This window comes from Scyliorhinus torazame, chromosome 5, assembly GCF_047496885.1.
Source record: "Scyliorhinus torazame isolate Kashiwa2021f chromosome 5, sScyTor2.1, whole genome shotgun sequence".
NCBI lineage: Eukaryota > Metazoa > Chordata > Chondrichthyes > Carcharhiniformes > Scyliorhinidae > Scyliorhinus > Scyliorhinus torazame.
This window is the reverse complement of record NC_092711.1, coordinates 143,551,148-143,560,205: the sequence shown is the minus strand read 5'-3', so window position 1 is coordinate 143,560,205 and position 9,058 is coordinate 143,551,148.

The following is a 9,058-nucleotide window of genomic DNA, read 5'->3' as shown; positions in this document are numbered from 1 at the left end:
ACATAACTCAGTAAATACCCCCCCCCACCCCACAACTGTACCCAGCCAACAGACACAGTTCCCCAGCTCACCCTCCTCCTTCACTCACTGATCTTGCCGAAACTAAACTACCTCCCTCTACCCCCTCCCCCCCCCCCCTTATTATATCTGCGAACAGTTTAATTTTCCTCAAAGAAGTCGATAAACGGCTGCTACCTCTGGATGAACCCCAACGTTGATCCTCTTTGGGCGAACTTGACTTTCTCAAGCCTGAGAAACCCGACCATGTCACTAACCCATACCCCCGATTTTGGGGACTCCGAGTCCCTCCGTGCCAGTAAGATCCGTCTCTGGGCTACCAAGGAGACAACGGCCAAAATGTCAGCCTCTCTCGTCCCCTTGACTCCCGGGTCTTCTGACACTCCAAAAATCGCCACCTCTGCACCCGTTGCCATCCTTGTCTTTAAAACCATGGACATGACATCAGCAAATCCTCGCCAATATCCCCTAAGCTTCGGACATGCCCAAAACATGTGGACATGGTTTGCGGGCCCTCCCGCACACTGCCCACACCAGTCCACAAAACCTTGCTCATCCAGGCAACAGTCGTGTGTGCCCGGTGGACCACCTTAAATTATATCAGGCTGAGCCTGGCACATGATGAGGACGTTTTGACTCTACTCAGAGCATCCTCCCAAAGACCCGCCTGTAGTTCCTTATCCAGCTCTTCTTCTCGCTTGCGCTTTACTTCCCCTGTCTGGCGTCCCTCCCACGCCATAAGTTCTTTATACATTTCTGAGACCATCCCCTCCCCCATCCTCGTTTTTTAAACTGCCTTATCCTGTATCCACTGGGTCGGTAGAAGCGGAAAGGAACCTGCCTCCGGTACGATGTCCTTCACCTGCAAATAATGAAACCCATTCCCTCCTGGGAGTTCAAACTCCTCCTCCAAACAAGAAAAGCTCCCACCAATAAACAGGTCCCCCCGCCTCTCAATCTGTGCTCTCTGCCACCTCTGAAACCCCCCCATCCAACCTCCCCGGCACAAACCGTTGGTTCCCACAAATTGGAGCCCACATCCTCTCTCTATCTCTTAAAGACATTGACATTCTTTGCTCTCTCAGCTTGACACATTTATTTGTCTGACTAAAAGGATGGTCTCTTTCCTAATGTTCACAATTAAAGGGCTGCTTTCCCCAGGAGATGGCTGATATTTGAGGGGGCAGTAAATTAATATCGGATAGAGAAATGTCTACTGTTGTTATATGGTACAGATTAGATATATTATTGATGGTTCAGTAATAAAATATATTTGTTATTATTTCTAGTTTTGTAATATAGTTGTGTATCTATGTTATATTTTTCCAGTCACAGAGTGATTGTAGCACAGAAGGCGTCCATTCATTAATTCAAAACCATACCGAATCTGTTGAGCAAACTAGTCAGTACAATTACCCGTCTATATCCATGTTCCCCTGCAAGTTTAGTTCCTAAATGGGCCAATGCTATTCCATTTTGAAATTAATAATCATCGCAGCTTCCACCAACCTCATAGGCAGTAAATTAGAAGTTCTGAAAAATTGCCTCTGAATAAAGTTCTTCCCGCACCCCCCATTTCTAATCAAGCAATACAGTTCAGCGGCACAGTTGCACAGCTACTCACAGCACCAGAGACATGGGTTCAATTCCGGCTCCAATTTCTGGGTGCTCTAATTTCCTCCTACAGTCCAATGGTGTGCAGTTAGATGGATTGGCCATGCTAAATTGTCCCGTAGTGTCTAAAGATGTCCAGGTTAGGTAAATTGACCATGATCAATGCACAGGGTTACGGGGATATGGCAGGGAGTGAGCCTAGGTAGAGTGCTTTTTCTAAGGGCCGGTGCAGACCCAATGGACCGAATAGTCTCCTTGTGCACTGCAAGAAACATTACCCAAATTCTGTAGTCCAGTCAAATGGACAAATATCTCTGGCAGTTGCCAAAAGATTTTGAGATTCCCTTTTCCAGGACAGGTTGCAAAGTGCATGGATCTGTTGATCAGCTGATTCAGCATCTTCAGGAGAATTGGGAGTATGGATATTAGTTACAACAGAGTGAGAATGGAGTCAGAGTGTGTGGGGTGGAGATTTACAGCTTTGAGGGAATGAGAGAGGAAAGAATGTTCCATAGAAACTGGAATTGTCTGTTCTGAATTTCTGTCCTGCACCGACACTGAGATGATCTTTGTAAACACATTTAACAGGATATTAGAAGATGAGGATTTACACACAGAAATCGCAAACCAAATATCACATCAAACCAAACATCACATCAAGATCTGACAGTCACTCAATTCATCAGGACCTGAATATCATCGGCCTTTGAATCTATAAGGAGAAATGTTTTTCTGTTCCGTCAGATTCAGATTTTAAACATCAGTGTGGCTGAAAATGCACCGAGATACACACACTCAATAAGAATGTTCCAAAGCACTGACTTTTAACCAGTTACACAGCCTGAAAAAACATTGCATCATTCACAGTGGGGAGAGACCGTATCCGTGCTCTGTGTGGGGACGAGACTTTAAGAGACACGAGGACACCAGCAGCATGGAGAAGCCATGGAAATGTGGGGACTGTGGGAAGAGATTCAGATCCCCATCTGAGCTGGAAACTCACCGACGCATTCACACTGGGGAGAGGCCATTCACCTGCTCTGTGTGTGGGAAGGGATTCAGTCACTCATCCACCCTGCAGACACACCAGCGAGTTCACACCAGGGAAAGGCCTTTCTCCTGCTCCATGTGTGGGCACCGATTCACTCATTTATCCACCTTGCAGGCACACAGGCGAGTTCACACCGGTGAGAGGCCATTCATCTGCTCAGTGTGTGGAAAGGGATTCACTCAGTTCTCCAGCCTGCTGAGACACAATGTCACTCACACCAATGAAAGGCCCTTTAAATGCTCTGACTGCGGGAGTGGCTTCAAAAGCTCTCGGGAGCTGATGACCCACCAGGGCATTCACACTGAGGAGAGACCGTTCAGCTGCTCTTACTGCACAAAGAGGTTTCGAAAGTCATCCACACTACGGACACACCAGCACATTCACACCGGGGAAAGACAGTTTACCTGCTCTGAGTGTGGGATGGGATTCACTAAGTCACCCGATCTGCTGATACACCAGCGAGTTCACACAGGGGAGAAACCATTTACCTGCTCTGAGTGTGGGAAGGGATTCAGTTCTGCAACCCAACTGATGAGACACCAGCGAGTTCACACCAGGGAGAGGCCGTTCATCTGCACTGGATGTGGGAGGGGATTCGCCCAACCTGTTGAGACACAATGTCACCCACACCAATGAGAGACCCTTTAAATGCTCGGACTGTGGGAGCAGCTTCAAAACCTCTTCGGTACTGATGGAACATCAACGCACTCACACCGGGGAGAGACCATTCATCTGCTCTGTTTGTGGGAAGGATTCTCTCGGTCATCCTATCTGTTGAAACACCAGCAAGTTCACAAGTGATGACATGGGTTGGATTCTGCTGTTATTGCTGCTGTTAATCACATCCAGGACTGAACCATGTTCATTTTGACACTTGGTGAAGTGGGAGGGTCGGAGGATTTATTTCTGCTGGACTGGCTGTTCTCATGACTTTGCTTCCAGTGGGCTGATGCTCTTTGAAACTGGGAGTATTTGGAAACCAAAGGTAGTTTTAAGGTATTTATATTTGTATGGATAAACATTAGAATAAAGTTATAGTTGCCAGTCGGTGTTTTGTGCCTCAAAGGGAGCTGTAGTTAGACGTTAAAGGCTGTCTACGTGGGGATTAGCTTCAATCCTAGGATATGATTGTGTTTAGATAGCTCCGCATAAAGAAAAGATAGTTGCTGAGCAACTAGAGGCCCTGAAAGATGGCAAACAGCTTTCTTTTGCTCTTTAGTTTATAGCTGAAAGCTAGCAGCAGTTGCAGGCAGTTGGAGTCAGGTCACGGAGCAGGGAACAGCTCCCAACTCTGCTCGAAGCTGGAGAGAGAAACCAACTCTCTCAACTTTGCTATAAGGAAAGCTGTACATTGGAGTAATGTGCAGGAAAGACGATTCAGAGGAAACTCGGGGATAGCTGGGTCTGAAGACCTGGAAAGAGAACAGGATTCTGTTCAGGGACCCCAGACAAAGCTGAGAAGGAATTGGTTAGTGAAAAAACAAGACAAACGTTTCCTAAAAAAATCCTCACTGTTAAAATGTGTTAATATCGTCTATGAACAACTTGTAAAGTATTAGTTGGATATCAGAATTTGTGTAACAGTGAAATCATAAATGGGTTGATCCAAAATCCTGGCACAGATTTCCTGCTAAAAATTGGAGTCAAAAGGGTCCTTTGGAAAAGTTGGACTGGATTTTGGAATGTGGATCACTAAGTAAAGGTATTCTTACAAGGGAATATTTTTTAAAGTATTTTGGGAATGGAGTTTGGAAACTCTCATATGATAATCATCTGGGGGGATTCTAAGGAGAAATCCGGAAACACTAACTTTGTGCCAATGAGACCATTGGGGCTTCAAATGTATTTTGTCATCCATGTGAGTCTTAAAACTTGTGTGTATTGGTGAAGCGGAAGGAGGTGTAAAGGAGGATTGTATTATAATCCATTTTTATGTTTAATTTTTTTTCTTATTGATAAACTAATCAGTAGCCCCGTGACTCTGTTTCATTTAAAAAAGTTAAAGTCTTTTGAGCCAGGGTTCCATTATGGGATCTTCCTGTTCCGTTATAACGTCAACTGGGATCGGGACAGGAGTGAAAATTTCTACTGAAATGGAAACATGGAAAATAGGAGCAGGAGGAGGCCCTTTAAGCATTCTCTACCATTCATTCTGATCATCCAACTCAGTAACCTGTTCCCACTTTCCCCCTGTGTCCTTTGATCCTTTTAACCCCAAGATCTCTATCTGACTCCTCCTTGAAAACATACAATGCTTTGGCCATAACTGCTTCCTGTGGTAGCAAATTCCACAGACTCACCGCTCTCTGGGTGAAGAACTTTCTCCTAATCTCAGTCCTCAGTGGTTTACCCTGTATCCTCCTGGACACTAAATAGTGTTTTTCCCCAACTACAGACAGATCGAAAATAAATTCAGAAAGAACTGGAAAAACGCAGCAGGTCTGGCAGCATCTGTGGGGCGAGAAACAGTTGACGTTTCACGTCCAATGTAACTTACTTCAGAACTAAAGAGAGGGAGAAATGTGCTGGGTTTGATGCTGGTGAGAAAGGGTCAGGTAGAACAAAAGGGAATGTCAGGGATTGGTTAGAGGGTGGGTGAGATTAAAAGACAAAAATGTCCTGTTACAAAAGGCAAAGGGAGAGGTACTGGTTGCAGTAAAGAAACAAAGCATTGGGGTGGAACGGTGAGACAGTGGTTGGTTCAGCTGCCCACGGCGCTGAGGTCCCAGGTTTGATCCTGGCCCCGGGTTACTGTCCGTGTGGAGTTTGCACATTCGCCCCATGTCTATGTGGGTTTCAGCTCCACAACCTAAAGATATGCAGGTAGATGGATTGGCCACGCTAAATTGCCCCTTAATTGGAAAAAAATAATTGAAGACTCTAAAGAAATTTTAAAAAAGAAACAAAGCATTGGTCCACAGTAAGTGTTAATGGCAGAATAAAGGACAGCTCTGTCTGGAAGCAAAAAACATGAAAACAAAATGCAGACTGGCACTTGGTAAAAAAACAAATCAAAATGGAGGAGAGAGTTCAGGGTGTGAAGTTGTTGAACTCAATGTTGAGTCCAGAAGGCTGTAAAGTGCCTCATGGGAAGATGAGGGGCTGTTGGTCCAGCTTGTGTTGGGCTTCTCCGGAACATTGCAGCAGGCTGAGGACAGAAATGTGAGCCTGAGAGCAAGGTGGTGAATTCTAATGGCAGCAAGCGGAAGGTCAGGGTCATGCTTGTGGACTGAGCGGAGGTGTTCCACAAAGAGGGCAGGGAACAGGCTACAGATGAATTAAAGAGAAACCATTTGTATCCAGAATATTGTGAATATCCTTTTACTCTGGTTGTCTTTGATCCTCAAGTCATTTTCTGTTTTTTTAACCATGTTATGCTTCATTAATAAACATTTATCATAACAATATTTGATTTTTCATGATTAGATTGATGTCGTTCAGGGAAAGTGGGTGAGAGGGGTTGACAGGCTCTTTAACAGAAAATGAATCCCTCTGAGGTAATTGGCAAAGGAGCCGGGGGGGGGGGGGGGGGGATGAGATTTTATTTTATTTATTGACACAGCGAGTTGTTCTGACCTGTCTGAAAGCAGATTCAATTGTATCTTTCCAAATGGTAAATACTTGTAAGGGAAGAATCTTCAGGGTTCTGGGGAAAGAGCAGAGCATTTGGAGGAATGGGAGAGTCCTCTCAAAGATATAGCGGGGACCTGGTGGGCTGAATGGTCTCCTCCTGCACCCTGTGAATCTGAGCCTCCTGCTTTTGTGCAGGTTAAAAGGGACAGATTTCATTGCAGCCTCTTCCCTGTATATGTATTTAAAGAGACGGGTTTCTCTTTAGCTCTGAGTGACCGATATAACAATTGGTTGGAGGCCCATTTCCCAGTCAGTCCTCCAGCACTTTCCTGTCTCTCTATTAGTGCGACGTCCATGGTAGTTTCCCAACTGGGAACAGGCCCCGTTATTCTTAGGTAAATTCAGTCTCAGCTCTGTTGCCTGGCTGTCATTGACACGAGCAATAGAGACAGAAAGGTGCCCGAGGCTCAAATGGGAAGTCAGAACTTGTGGCTCTAAACCAACACTTCAACATTTGTCAGTGAAATCCATGTTATTTATACTGGGGTGTTTATTATTAGAGTTAGGCACTGGAGGCAAAGGGTGGGGATTTTAAAGGGTAACTTTCCATTTCTAACTTTGTATTGTTTATAGTATCAGCCTATAGGCTCAGTGGGCAGCTCTCTCATCTCTGAGTGAGAAGGTTGAGAATTCAAATCCCAGTCCAGGGACTTGAGGACAAAAATGACATCCAACATTCCTCGTCCCAGCACTGAGGGAGTGCTGCACTGTCAGAACAGCCTTCTTTCAAATAAGATGTTAAACTGAGGCCCTGTCTGCCCCTCTCGGGTGGGTGTAAAAGTTCCCACAGCCACTATTTTGAAGAAGAGCAGGGGAGTTACCCCAGTGTCCTGGTCAATATTTACCCCTCAATCAACATCACTAAAAACAGATCATCTGCTCATTATCACATTGCTGTGTGTGGGATCTTGTGTGTAAATTGGCTGCTGCTTTTCCTACATTGCAACAGTGACTACACTTCAAAAGTACTTTATTGGCTGTAAAGCACTTTGGGACGTCCTGTGGTTGTGAAAGGTGCTATAGAAATGCAAGTTTTTAAATTGAAGATTTATGTTTTCTGAACTTGTTATTTGGAACTTAATTGATTTCAGCCACACCCAACTTACCATTTAATAAATTCACTTTGGTTCAGACAAGGCAATTAAGGCAAAGGCAGAATTCTCTTGAAGTTAAATTTAAAACGTTTATTCAAAGAAACTTTAAGACATTGACTTTTACAACTTCATGCGGGTGATCAGTCTGTAGAAGCGTAACCCTCTCTGGCTCCTTTGACAGTAATTTCCTTGGAACTCGGCCTCTGGAATCTTCAGTACTTGGCCAGCAAGGAAGACCTTCAGAACCTCTGCTTTTATCCCCAAAGTGACCATTACTTCACATCAGAGTTGGGCCTGTTATAACATGACCATTGGTCAATTTGGTCACTGGGTCAATTTAATTGGATCCCCAATTACTGACACCACCGTCTCTCATTATCTTAGACAGGAATACAATAGAACTGTTTCATACTATCCCTTTATCTGATTCTATACAATCGCTTATTCAAACAGTTTCAAATGTTGAGGCGAATCAAAGTTTGAAGGTCTCTCTTGCCAGTACATTTATCTTCATTGCACATGCTTTACAAGCACAGCAATTAAGCTGTTACATTTTTACAGTAAATAAAACTGAGTCTCTTACTATAACTACTGATTCATTATTGAGTATTTAATTGTAACTCAATTAAGGCTCATTACTTAATCAGTTACTGACTGGTAGCTAATTAATACAGTAATCTTTAATTAATACATTTGGTTAATACAATATCCACTAGTTGAAAAAGACAGTTTTGTGAAAGACAATCCCTTTCTTTCTTACTAACCTAGATTGGATTGAACATTGAGTCTTCGACTTGAACCAGACATTGGCAATATATGATCTTCTGTAGCTTTACAAAATTCTGGAACAATTTGTTACTTGAAACAATTTTGCCTCACTCAGCTTTGGAACAGAATGAATTTTTAAAATAAAGGTCCAGTCACGTTTCAGAGTTTAACATGGTTTCCTTAACCTTGTTACTCATAACAGTGAAGATTGACGAGTGATTGATTTTAAAAACAAAATATTATCAATGACGCATACCCAGAATTTCTGACATTATAATAATAATATAATCGCTTATTGTCACAATAGGCTTCAATGAAGTTACTGTGAAAAGCCCCTAGTCGCCACCTTCCGGCGCCTATTAGGGGAGGACATTACAACAGTGACTACACTTCGAAAGTACTTCAAAGGCTGTAAAAAGCTTTAGGAGATTGTGTGGTCATGAAAGTTGTTATAGAAATAGATATAGAATCCCTTGAGTGCAAAAGGAGGCCATTCAGCCCATTGAGTCGGCACCGACTCTTCCATAGAGCACTCCACCCATATCCACTCACCAGTAACCCCATAACCTAACCTGCACACCCCTGGACACTGAGGGGCAATTTATCAGGGCCAATCCCCCTAACCCATACATCTTAGGACTGTGGGAGGCAACCAGAGCACTCGGAGGAAACCCACACAGACATGGGGAGAATATACAAACCACACACAGACCGTGACCAAGGCCAGAATTGAACATGGGTCCCTGGTGCTGTGAGGCAACAGTGCTAACTACTATGCCATTGTGATGCTCAAATAAATGTAATTTATTTTTAGAACTAGTTCCCAAACTTGGATATATCACACTCGGTCCACTCACGAAGATAACTCATAAAGACTGAG